Here is a 14,260-nt window from a genome sequence, read left to right as displayed (position 1 = left end):
CTTATTTGTTGCATGTAGCGCTGCTGAGCTCAAAGGTCACACACAGTGGGACATTTCACCCCTCACCACGCCAAATAACAAAGATGTGTAAAAGTAGCCCTGGTATTATTTGGGATAGCACATGCCGAGCAGAACATCATGTGCAGTTTGCGCTCGTCATGTTTTGATTGCTTTGGTTGCTTTCTTTTGTAATTATTTTGTAACCATATTTTATTTCATTTTGTCAATTGATTTGTTTATTTATTTTCTACTCTCGCTTTATACAATATTTGGACGAACGACATTCCACAGTAGCATTACAAGCAGCACTAGTGATTAAATGATCATTTAATCACTGTCATTTTTCATTGGTCGGTCTACATGCCAATTGTCAACGGTTTAACTGCAGTGACTCTATACTGTCATTGGTTGTTTTGCATTGCACACAAGCATTACATGTGACACAAATGATTACATGATGTGTCACCCACTCTTCGTTGGTCAGTCTCCACATCAATCGTCAGAGGAGACAGTGACTTTATACAGCCATCGGCCGATTCGCAATTAATACAAGCATTTCACACAGCAGTAGTAAATGCGTCGCTCATTCTATACATTTATTGGCCGGTCTCGTGGTTAGATGATGTGTCACCCACTCTTCATTGGTCAGTCCACATGCCAATTGCCACCGGGGGGCACTGACTTTTTACAGTCACTGGCCGATCTACTTGTGATTACCATGATGTGTCATTACCTCTTCATTGGTCAGTCTACACGCCAGTCATCACAGGTTTAACTGCACTGAGTGTATGCAGTCATTGGCTGTTCTAGATTGCACACAAGCGTTACATGCGACACAAGTGATTAGATAATGCGTGACCCACTCTTCATTGGGCAGTTTACATGCCGATCACCACGAGAGGCTTTAACTTTGTACAGTCATTGGCCAATCTACATTGCACACATGCATTACAAGCCGCACTCATGATGACATGATGTCCCTCACTTTGCGTCGGTTAAGCTACATGCCAATCGTCATAGGAGGCACTAACTTTGTACAGTCATACCATGATACCATGATGTGTCATTACCTCTTCATTGGTCAGTCTACACGCCAGTCATCACAGGTTTAACTGCACTGAGTGTATGCAGTCATTGGCTGTTCTAGATTGCACACAAGCGTTACATGCGACACAAGTGATTAGATAATGCGTGACCCACTCTTCATTGGGCAGTTTACATGCCGATCACCACGAGAGGCTTTAACTTTGTACAGTCATTGGCCAATCTACATTGCACACATGCATTACAAGCCGCACTCATGATGACATGATGTCCCTCACTTTGCGTCGGTTAAGCTACATGCCAATCGTCATAGGAGGCACTAACTTTGTACAGTCATTGACCGATCTACATTGCATACAAGTATTACATTAGGGACGGCGTGGCGCAGTGGAAGAATGGCCGTGCGCGACCCGAGGGTCCCTGGTTCAATCCCCACCTAGTACCAACCTCGTCATGTCCGTTGTGTCCTGAGCAAGACACTTCACCCTTGCTCCTGATGGGTGCTGGTTAGCGCCTTGCATTGCAGCTCCCTCCATCAGTGTGTGAATGTGTGTGTGAATGGGTAAATGTGGAAGTAGTGTCAAAGCGCTTTGAGTACCTTGAAGGTAGAAAAGCGCTATACAAGTACAACCCATTTATTTATTTACATGCATCACCATTGATTAGATGATGCGTTACCCACTCTTCATTGATCACACTATTGAATACAGTGTGTGCAACTCACTCTTCTTTGGTCAGTCTACATGCCAATCGTCACAGGTGGGACTGCGGTGACTTTACACAGTCATTGATTGTTCTGTATTCATACAAGCATTACATGCAACACCAGCGTTTAGATGGCACGTCACCCACTCTTCATTGGTCAGTCCACACACCATTCGTCTCAGGAGGCACTGACTTTGTACAGTTATAGACTGATCTACATTGCGTACAAGCACTTCAAGCCACACTCATGATTACATGATGTGTCACTCACCTCTCATTGGTCAGTCTACATAGCCAATTGTCACAGGTTTAATGGCAGTGACTGTATAGTCATTGGTCGTTCTAGACACAAGTGATTAGGCAGTTTAAACGCCGATCACCACGAGGCTTTGACTTTGCACAGTCATTGGCCGATCTACATTGCACACAAGCATTACAAGCCGCACTCATGATTACATGACGTCCCTCACTTTGCGTCGGTTAGTCTCCATGCCAATCATCATAGGAGGCACTAACTTTGTACAGTCATTGGCCGATCTACAATGCATGCAAGCATTACAAACTGCACTCATGATTACATGATGTGACACTCACCTCTCATTGGTGAGTCTACATTGTCAATTGTCACAGGGGGCACTGACTTCGTACTGGCATTGTTTGTTCTACATTGCGTGTCAGCATTTCATGCAACACCAGTGATGCAACACTCTTCATTTGTGAGTCAACATGCCAATCATCGCAAAGTGACAAAGTAAAACTCGTTGACTATGTTCTTGGTGGGGCCGAAGACACAAAATAAATAATTAAGATTTGTCACTTACAGCCATTTAAGCACCGTCTGCTGACTTTACAGAGCAAAGAACATGAAGTTTGACCAGACTTGCTGCATGCTTATCTCTTATCTATTGTATATATTCTTCTGTCTGACCCCCACCCATACACTTCCTCTCGCTCCAGCACGTGCGACTCACTAACAAGTGGCAGCCTCACAATAAGAACATTAGACATTAGGAATAATTTGACAGCTTCATACATCATTTGAGAAATCCTCCAAAATCACTTTTGATGGCGTTTTTTTCCAATCTCACGTTTCTATACAAGCCTGCCCCTGAGGTATCAAAAACAGGCAGTTTGGCTCTTTTTTTGGTCAAATACTGTTTAACTGAAACAATATAATCTGTTTTAGCAGCAGTATTTTATAACTGTTCAATTCAGACAATATTTAATGAAACATTACTACAAAATAGCATACATACAATAACCACACTGCTCCCTAATTAAAGTACATTTTAAATGTTGCCAGTCATATAAATAAAACACAAAATCCTTTATTTGTGTCAAAGTAGCTTGAATTGTGATTAAAAAAACTCCATTTGAAAGAAATGCAGACTGTAATATAAAGATTCAGATGAACATATTTTTTTAATGTATAATGTGAGTTATGGTTACCAACATTTTTTTCTGGCAAAACAAGTTTATTCCCTTTGTTTGGGTTGAAATAAGCTACGAAAATAAACGTTACAAAAGAGTAAGTCACTCTTGGCCAAAGTAGCTCTTGAAACGTTGTGGCATCCTTTTCTGTTCAGGGGTCCTTGAACGCACCGTCAAAACCCCTCTGTTTTGTATTCCCCTGGTCTAGAAGTTATTCCATTATTCTACTTTCAAAATGTAAACAAACTCTCATGGTCAATTTAACAAGTAACTGTGACAATTTGTAATATAAGATGTTTAAAAAAAAAAACATAATTGAAAAAATATATGTATATAAAAACAGGGTTTTAAAAGGACATTTTTTGCAGTGGTAAGGAACAGAACATAATTAATATGTAAATGTATAGGGATGAGAGTAATACAATGGGATTATATTGTTGATACTGATTAAAAATAATAAGTAGAGAGAACATATGTTAAACTTTTTCAATTAAAACTTACTGAATTGAGACAAAATGGAGTGTACTTCTTATTTTTCCACCATCAGAGGCGCTGTGACGCACTAGTTTTGAATCTGAAGAAGAACAAACCCTTAAAAAACAATTGATATTGATACCTACATGCCGCCTTCATTCTTGTCAGGTACGTCATCACGGCCGCCATTTTAAGCAGGAGCTTTAAACAGTGTCGACAAGCAGTCAGAATGCTGTTTGACCAGAAGCCAGACTTTTTTGCGGCTTACCATTGTTCAGAATCAGAACCAGAAGAGTTTTTATTGCAATTGTTTGAAGTGAAGTGAAGTGAATTATATTTATATAGCGCTTTTCTCTAGTGACTCAAAGCGCTTTACATAGTGAAACCCCAATATCTAAGTTACATTTAAACCAGTGTGGGTGGCACAGGGAGAATGTGGGTAAAGTGTCTTGCCCAAGGACACAACAGCAGTGACTGGGATGGCGGAAGCGGGGATCGAACCTGCAACCCTCAAGTTGCTGGTACGGCCGCTCTACCAACCGAGCTATACCGTTTGAGAATGGGTTCACAAACTAGGAATTTTACTTGGCGCAATCGTGCAACATAAAACACATATAACACAGAATAGAAGAACATGAGTTCCCATGACAAAAACACTAAAACAAGAAAAGAGGAATTAGATACATTCCACAAGTAAGAAGTTGTTACATATAATGTAACTGTTATGAACGTGTCGAATTTGATGTGTATTTGTAACGGAGGCCAGCCCGTGTGGCGGTGCCATGTGTTAATGTTTCACTAAAACCACATTGCCCACTAAATGATAATAACATATACTATTCGAAATGATGCCTTTTGAATGTATTCTCATATATAGACCTTTAAGTATGTAGTTATTAGGGGTGTGGGAAAAAATCTAATCGAATTCGAATCGCGATTCTCACGTTGTGCGATTCAGAATCGATTCTAATTTTTAAAAAGCTTTTTTTTAATTTGATTTATTTTTTATTTTTTATTTTTTATTTTTTATTTTTTATTTTTTATTTTTTATTTTTTATTTTTTATTTTTTATTTCTTTTATTTATTTATTTATTTATTTATTTATTTATTTTTTCATTAATAAATCCAACAAAACAATACACAGCAATACCATAACAATGCAATCCAATTCCAAAACCAAACCCGACCCAGCAACACTCAGAACTGCAATAAACAGAGCAATTGAGAGAAGACACAAACACGACACAGAACAAACCAACAGTAGTGAAACAAAAATTAATATTATCAACAACAGTATCAATATTAGTTACAATTTCAACATAGCAGTGCCTTCTTTCTAGGCAACAGTTAGAGACAGTAATCCATGCCTTTACTACATCTCGGCTGGATTACTGTAACTCTTTATATTTTGGAATTAGTCAGTCCTCCCTCTCACGTCTGCAGCTGGTCCAAAATGCAGCTGCCCGACTTTTAACTAACACAAGAAAAAGAGAGCACATTACTCCTGTTTTAGCCTCCCTCCACTGGCTGCCTGTGTCTTTTAGAGTCCATTTTAAAATTATCTTACTCGTTTTTAAATCCTTACGTGGTCTTGCCCCACCTTACCTCTCTGAGCTGCTCCATCTCTATGCCCCCACCCGATCCCTCAGGTCAGCTGATCAGCTGATCCTGGAGGTACCCAAAACAAAGCGCAAGCTCAGAGGGGACAGAGCTTTCTCTGTTGCGGGTCCCAAACTCTGGAACGATCTCCCTCTCCATGTGAGACAGGCCCCTTCTTTGGCTATTTTCAAGACCCTTCTTAAAACCCATTTTTATTCACTGGCTTTTAATCCAGCATGAGACTTTGAACTGTTTTTAGCTTTTAACTTTTTGAACTGTTTTTAACTTTTAAACTGTTTTTATCTAACAAACTGTTCTTAGGGTAATTTATATTTGCTTTTTAATTGTGTATTTGTATTTCTGTTTTAAATGTTATTTTTTAGTCTGTCCTTTGCCTCTATTTCTTTGTGGTGTACAGCCCTTTGTTTTTCAACTGTGCTTGTTTTTAAAGGGCTTTATAAATAAAGTTGGTATGGTATGGTATGGTAAAAATCCCTCATTGACATTATCATTAGACATTTATAAAAATAAAAATAAATGAACAATAGTGTCACAGTGGCTTACACTTGCATCGCATCTCATAAGCTTGACAACACACTGTGTCCAATATTTTCACAAAGATAAAATAAGTCATATTTTTGGTTCATTTAATAGTTGAAACAAATTTACTTTATTGCAATCAGTTGATAAAACATTGTCCTTTACAATTATAAAAGCTTTTTACAAAAACCGACTACTCTGCTTGCATGTCAGCAGACTGGGGTAGATCCTGCTGAAATCCTATGTATTGAATGAATAGAGAATCCTTTTGAATCGGAAAAAAATCGTTTTTGAATCGAGAATCGCGTTGAATCGAAAAAAAAAAAAAAAAATCGATTTTGAATCGAATCGTGACCCCAAGAATCGATATTGAATCGAATTGTGGGACACCCAAAGATTCGCAGCCCTAGTAGTTATTGTCACTTATAAATAAGTGCATGTGTGAGTTATTCTAAAATACCTGAAAAATACCTATAAATTGTGTCATTTGTGAAGTAAATCATATTTATATAGCGCTTTTTTCTCCAGAGACTCAAAGCGCTTTACATAGTGAAACCCATTATCTCGATTATAAAGCTACATTTAAATCAGTGTGTCTTGCCAAAAGACACAACAGAAGTGACAAGGATGGCGGAAGCGGGAATCGAACCTCGAACCTTCAAGTTGCTGATATAGCCACGTTGCCCCACGCCACCAATAAAATTGTTATAAGTACACCTTTGCATAACATTGTATCCTTGTTAACATTAAAGAAAACGAAAAACAAAAGAAAAAATATATAGATCCACTTACAACCAAGAATAACGTCATTAACATTTGTTTTTGTCTGTAGCAGAATAGATTTTAAGTACATCAATCTGCCTGAAAAAACAAACAAAAAAAACTCCTTTTTAAACTACAAACATTTTTGACCAACCTAAACCATTTGATACTGAAAAATTAAATTAAATAAACTCAATAAATAGTGATAAGTTCAAATTGATCGGCAACGTTAACTCAGTAGCACAATATATAAAATACTAACCTACAGAACAAAAATCATTTGTGCTGATTTTTTTTTTAATCAAAACAAGGCAGTCAAAAAATAGTGGCTACAATGAGCATGTTTTATGTTTTATGGTTGCACAGCTTTTCCAAGCGGGTTTGAAGCATAATTCTGATAAAGCATGTTCCCACCCCACTGTTAGAGAAGAACTGTACTGTATTATTATATTTAGTACTTATTAGCGGTATAAATAGAACCTCACTATTGTGTTCTTTTACGCATATACTTCATTTACCATCTTGTTTGATTTATTTTTTATTTTTTATATAACATGTATTACTATTGAAATAGTTTGCTATTAAATATATTTGTTATTATTACAGTATGCATTATTCCATTTTGATATGCAAACAAATAGCAAGTTTTCAATAATATTGCATGCTGCCTCAAACTGTCTCTTCATTTTGGTATGAAACCCTACATTTTTAGTTTAATCACAATGTATTGTATGACAAGTTTGTCTCTGAAATGTATAATAAACCAAACGGCTTGAAAATGTATTGGGTTATAGGGATTTTAATCATTGATAGACTTCTGCCTCAATTGACTAATGCAGTCATTAGGTGTGTTCAACTCGTCTTTATTCTCTCGTAACAGTGAATAATATGCAGTATGAACTCTGAATATAAACAATGATATTATTACACAATTGCCTATGCATTTGATTATTATGTATTTGTACACTGTAAAAATCTGCAAACTTTGCGGTCAAAAACTGGCAACTCAGTCGCCAGAATTTTTACCGTAAAGTCTACGGGTGTTGTTTTTACAGTGTTTTGCTGTAATTGGAAAAATGGTACCACTGTTTTTTAAAGTAAAATTTTAGCAACTGAGCTGTCAGTTTTTACTTTAAAACTTGTTCTTTGTGCATTGTATTACTGCAAATGGTACCATTGTTTTTTACAGTCAATTACAGGTGACTGATCTGCCATTTTTTTACACTAAAATCTATTGTCATTTTTACCGCATACAATTGGATGGATAAATTGCTTTGAAATCATAAGTCAATCAGATAATTGAGAATGTATTTTCATTTTAAGAAAAACATTTTTGAATGTAAGATAATAGAATAGTTGTTACATTATTAGATATTTTTTTATATTTAAAAGATATGTAATTGCATGCTGTACATCAGAATCAGCTTTATTGGCCAAGGAATTCGACTTGATAGACTGTTCTTTCTTTGTTAAATGTAAGAAACAAAGAAAAACGCATCAAGAATGAGAAAGCACAGTACCGTGGCGGCCTTTCACGGCGCCATCTTGGTATGACAACAAGAGGCAAATATTTTGTAAGTACGTGACAATGGGTCGCTGACATACTTCTCTCCATTGCAGTGGCGCTTTTGACCATGCAGTTCGAGGCGGTTTGTGACATGCGTTATTTCTGGACCAATTGACGAGCACATACTGTACGTTGATGACGGAGTTCACATTTCCCAGAAGCGCTTCGACATCGAAACTATCAGGTCCGATATAAAGAAGTTAAAAAAATGTGTGAAATTTTATGTCTCAAGATTGTACAAAATTATACCGTAAGGCAAGTTTGAATCTCTTTACTTATAGTTTCTAACTTTTGTATAAATATTTGTCCTGACAATCCTGAAATATAAAGTCAGTCTGCGCATCCGATCGTGGTTTTTGAGCGTCTATGAAATGTTTTTGTGAGGCTGCAGCGGCCATCGCCTCGGACAAACAAACAACATTTGTGTAACACGTCATGCAGAAAAGACAGTATCATACTATTGCACAATTATTCGCTGTAAACCCCCATTTGAAAATTCCAGGAAATATGGACGTTACAGCTACTTTTCTGTTAATTAAGCAATTAAAATTCAACAATCTAGTTTTAATTTTTTTCATCAGATGATATTTTTGGTGTTACTTAACCCAGTGTTTTTCAACCTTTTTTGAGCCAAGGCACATTTTTTGCGTTGAAAAAATCCGAAGGCACACCACCGGCAGAAATCATAAACTCAGTTGACAGTTAAAAGTCTTTGTCGCAATTGTTGGATATGACTTTAAACCATAACCAAGCATGCATCACTATAGCTCTTGTCTCAAAGTAGGTGTACTGTCACCGCCTGTCACATCACACCCTGACTTATTGAGTTTTTTGCTGTTTTATTGTGTGTACTGTTTTAGTTCTTGTCTTGCGCTCCTATTTTGGTGGCTTTTTCTCTTTTGTTGGTATTTTCCTGTAGCAGTTTCATATCTTATATTTCCCGCATCTACTTTGTTATAGCAATCAAGAATATTTTGGTTGTTTTTATCCTTCTTTGTGGGGACATTGTTTATTGTCATGTCATGTTCGGATGTACATTGTGGACGCCGTCTTTTCTCCACAGTAAGTCTTTGCTGTCGTCCAGCTTTCTGTTTTTGTTTACTTTGTAGCCAGCTCAGTTTCACTTTCGTTCTGCATAGCCTTCCCTAAGCTTCAATGCCTTTTCTTAGGGGCACTCACCTTTTGTTTATTTTTGGTTTAAGCATAAGACACCTTTTTACCTGCATTTACAAAGCAATTAGCTACCAGCTGCCACCTACTGATATGGAAGAGTTACACTGCCGAGCTCGAGACCTCAACAACAACACATCATTTGCAGACTATAATTACTGGTTTGCAAAAAAATGTTTTAACCCAAATATGTCAAATTAGATCATCTCCCACGGCACACCAGACTGTATCTCACGGCACACTAGTGTGCCGCGGCACAGTGGTTGAAAAACACTGACTTAACCAATCCATTTGCTTTTTACTTCTTGCATTTATTACAAACAATAAGGGAGCGATGATGTTTTGAAGTTTACCTACTCAGTGGCCTAGTGGTTAGAGTGTCCGCCCTGAGATCGGTAGGTTGTGAGTTCAAACCCCGGCCGAGTCATACCAAAGACTATAAAAATGGGACCCATTACCTCCCTGCTTGGCACTCAGCATCAAGGGTTGGAATTGGGGGTTAAATCACCAAAATGATTCCCGGGCGCGGCCACCGCTGCTGCCCACTGCTCCCCTCACCTCCCAGGGGGTGATCAAGGGTGATGGGTCAAATGCAGAGAATAATCTCACCACACCTAGTGTGTGTGTGACAATCATTGGTACTTTAACTTTTTAACTTTAAGTTCACTTTCCAAAATGTAGGTCACACGTTTCTCTGTTGTCTTAATGGATAATCCAGGACAAAAAAAGCGATTGATTTTTTTTTACTTGAAAAAAATCGTACAACCCTAACTATTAGGCCCATCACAATGGTTCAAGTACCATTGGAAAGCTTTTTCCTAGGTATTTGCCATGGTACCATTGTTTTGAGATATTTTGCATTTGAAACATTTTGTTACATACCTACTTGTTTATCTGTACTTTTTTTTGTCAAAAAGTAAATAATGATTGCATATATTTTCAATGTATTTCAAATGTCTTTTCTTGAACATTTTGGTTGAGTTTTGAAATGTTTCACTTGCAATCTGATTAACTGTAGTAAATGCAAATATTAATGGATCTGCTCTGAACTTGCAAAAACTAAAATAACCGTTACTAGTCAAGCCATAAGCTAGTTCATTGCTTCTCGATATGCAAACATATTTTTTCAGTGCCAACCCTACACCGCATGCAAGCAGTAAGTAGGCTATACATAACTGTGTGAATGCTCCAAAGCAGTTTTCTACACCAAAATTAATCTATTTATTAAACTTCCTCTTCTTCTCCAGATTTTGTCACGCTCTACCTTCCACATTTTTCATCCGATTCAAACCGTTCCAACTTCAAACTGTTCAGCCAATTCGGGGATCGCGGGCTTTCCCTTGACAAATTCCAAAAATTCCCAGAATTCCAGGTTTTCCAGTACATTTTTCCCATTCAAAATTAATTGGCCATTTTTCAAACTTCCACCATTTCCACATTTTCCAACCGATTCAAACCATTCAACCTTCAACACATTCCATCACCCTGAAAATTTAAACTACCTTTTTTCCAAGTTAAACAAAATTCCAGGATTTTCCAGAATTCCTAGCTTTCCTATGCCCTATTTCCACTCTTTTTTCTGGCGACTACTCCTTCCACATTTTTCAACGCATTTCAACCGTTCAACATTCCTCTTAATCAGGACAAAAAACAAAGTTGTTTTTTCAATTGGAAAATCACGGTTTTCCCGATATTCTAGGAATTCCGTAATACCATTTTTCAATCCAACAAGTTACTACTTCAATATTTCTCGACCGATTCCAACAGCAACCATTTCAACTCATTCAGAACATTCAAGTTTTTTAGCCTTTTCAAAAAATTCCCGCTTTTACCGAAATTCCCAATTTTTTCTGAAGTTCCCATTGATATCAATGGGACATTCTTCAAAGTTCCACAACTCCCACATTTTCCATCTGATTCAAACTGTTCCAACTTCAAAATATTCAGCCTGTTTGGGAATTGTGTGCTCTACTTCAACAATTACAATTTTTTCTCTCCAGGATTTCAGTTCAACTTCAGCATTGGAGCATTCACACGCAATTCCTTCAGGTATTGCCTCATCTATCCATCCATCTATTTTCTACAGCTTGTCCCTCTGGAGGTCACGGGGGGGGGGGGGGGGGTACTGGAGCCTATCTCAGCTGCATTCGGGCGGTAGGCGGGGTACACCCTGGAAAAGTCGCCACCTAATCGTAGGGCCAATCTAGTTAGTGATAATATTTATTTTTGTGTGATGAATATGTTGTTAAGGGCCGGTGTGGCTCGGTTGGTAGAGCGGCCATGCCCCGATTCCCAGCTTACCCCATCCTAGTCACATCCGTTGTGTCCTTGAGCAAGACACTTCCCCCTTGCTCCTGTTGGGTCGTGGTTAGGGCCTTGCATGGCAGCTCCCGCCATTAATGTGTGTATGGCGCCGATCTACATTTCTGCCAGTGGGTGCTCGGTGTGTGTGTATTAAAAAAAAAAAATAGACGTTCAGCAAAGTTATATTGCTCAGTGGCCTAGTGGTTCAGAGTCCACCCTGAGATCGGTAGGTCGTGAGTTAAAACCCCGGCCGAGTCGTACCACAAGACTATAAAAACGGGACCCATTACCTCCCTGCTTGGCACTAAGCATCAAGGGTTGGAATTGGGGGTTAAATCACCAAAAAGTATTCACCGCTGCTGCCCACTGCTCCACTCACGTCCCAGGGGGTGAGGGTGATGGGTCAAATGCAGAGGATAATCTCACCACACCGAGTGTGTGTGTGTGTGACAATCATTGGTATTTTAACTTTTTATATGATTTGTGGCTTTATTATTTTGTAAAACGGACCAAAGGCGCCACAAAATTAACTACAAGATTGATTTTTCAAAAATTATTTTAAAGATTGAAAGTTGCCATCTATCCCACGTGGGTGCTCGGCCCCGAAGCACCCACGGGATCGGCGCCTATGTACGGTGTATGAATGAGTAAATGTGGAAATAGTGTCAAAGCACTTTGACTACCTTGAAGATAAAAAAGCGCTATACAAGTATAACCCATTTAGTAAGAAGGATTGTGTAACTTATTGGCGCATATTAATGTGAGCTTTGAGCTTTACTCCTACTTAAGATGGCGGCCGTGATGACGCGTCGTTGCAGGAGGCGGCATTTACGTAGTCATTTCTACGTCAAAAACTAAGTTAGTATTACTAAACTAAACGGGGCGGCATGGCGTAGTGGGTAGAGCAACCGTGCCAGAAACCTGAGGGTTGCAGGTTCGCTCGCCGCCTCTTACCATCCAAAAATCGCTGCCGTTGTGTCCTTGGGCGGGACACTTCACCCTTTGCCCCCGGTGCCACTCACACCGGTGAACTGAATAATGAATGATAGGTGGTGGTCGGAGGGGCCGTTGGCGCAAATTGCAGCCACGCTTCTGTCAGTCTACCCCAGGGCAGCTGTGGCTATGAAAGTAGCTTACCACCACCAGGTGTGAATGAATGATGGGTTCCACATGTAAAGCGACTTTGGGTACTTAAAAAAGCGCTATATAAATCCCAGTTATTATTATTATTATTATTAAACACCAGGTGAGGCATAGATACTTTTGGAGTTTTTTTTCTTCTTTTTTTTTTTCATTGTTGATTTAAGTTGCACATTAGAGTAACAGGACAAAGACGGGAATTATTCGCTTTCATAAAAACGTTATAATGATATTATGATATGACAAATGGGTCCAAAAAGTATTTGATAAAGTTGTTATTAAATACTTTTTGGTCCCATTTGCTTTTAACAAAATAAATCAAGTATTGTGAGTGTATCTTACCTTTCTCTATTTGTATCTGAAGTAGCAATAGCTATCCTCCATGAAAACATACTTTGTATGATCACATTCGTGTTGTCTTTAAAGTCCAGTTTAGAGAAGTATTTAATCTTGGATACAGTATATAATCCTCTATTTTGGCAGACACATTCATTTAATTCAATTTCATTCCAAGCAATAAAACAATATTTTTGCATTTGACAAAAAACACCCACAAACGCTGGCTTACTCTAATAAAAATGCCATGTTTGTTATAAATACAGGAGAGACATGTGTCTGCTTGCTTGAGCATCCCCACATCTCCCAGTGTGGCGAGTCAGAGTACTGCTGAGGCATTGAAGTGCAAGTTGACAATATATTGCCCCCTACCTTGAGGCAGAGGTACTTGCTGCCTCATGGCCTGCCTTTTCCCCGTGGCAACAAGCATGCGCACCCTCGCACTCACACGCTCAATACACTTTAGATGTGTCCCAATTCAGGGTCTGCATCCTTCGGAGGACCCGGCCTACGCAGCCTCAGAAGGCTGGACCTTCGGAGGCACCTCCACAGTCTAGCCTGCGGAGGATACTTACATTTGAAAGTGTATTCGCTGCCGCTTGTATTTGCCGCCATCGTCAAAAAGATCCGGGTTGAACAATGGCTCGCAAAGCATCTTGGGATATGGGAGGCCACGAAGGATACTCGCGGTGCATCCTCCGAAAACAGGGAAAAGGAGGGCGCATTCGTCTCTGCATTTAAAGGAGCCTTCGAATTTAAATGAATTGGGACAGCCTTCGCGCAGCGTTGTGACGCAAGTGGCCTTCAAATTCGCCCTTCGAAGGATGCAGACCCTGAATTGGGACACAGGTAGTGTGTGTAGCCATGGAGGCACCACCCGTGTCTGCCTCACTTCCCGTCTGCCGCGTTATTTTGATCAGGAATCACGGAATTTTCGCGATTTTGACCATGAAAAGTATCTAAATATACAGGAACCACACCAAAATCACATAGAAAGCATAGACCCAAAGACAAATATTCAAACTTATTTTATTACTTCGTTTTTGAACATCTCATAGCTGGCAAGGTGAGGCACTGCCTCACTTGCCTCCCCTGACAGCATGTCACTGGTTAAGGAAGTGTATTCCAATGACAAAACTATTCTGTGTGAACATTATTGCCATAAAAAAAACATTTTTGTATACTTCC

Source organism: Nerophis lumbriciformis, linkage group LG07, assembly GCF_033978685.3.
Source record: "Nerophis lumbriciformis linkage group LG07, RoL_Nlum_v2.1, whole genome shotgun sequence".
Lineage (NCBI taxonomy): Eukaryota > Metazoa > Chordata > Actinopteri > Syngnathiformes > Syngnathidae > Nerophis > Nerophis lumbriciformis.
Note: the sequence above shows the minus strand (reverse complement) of the source record.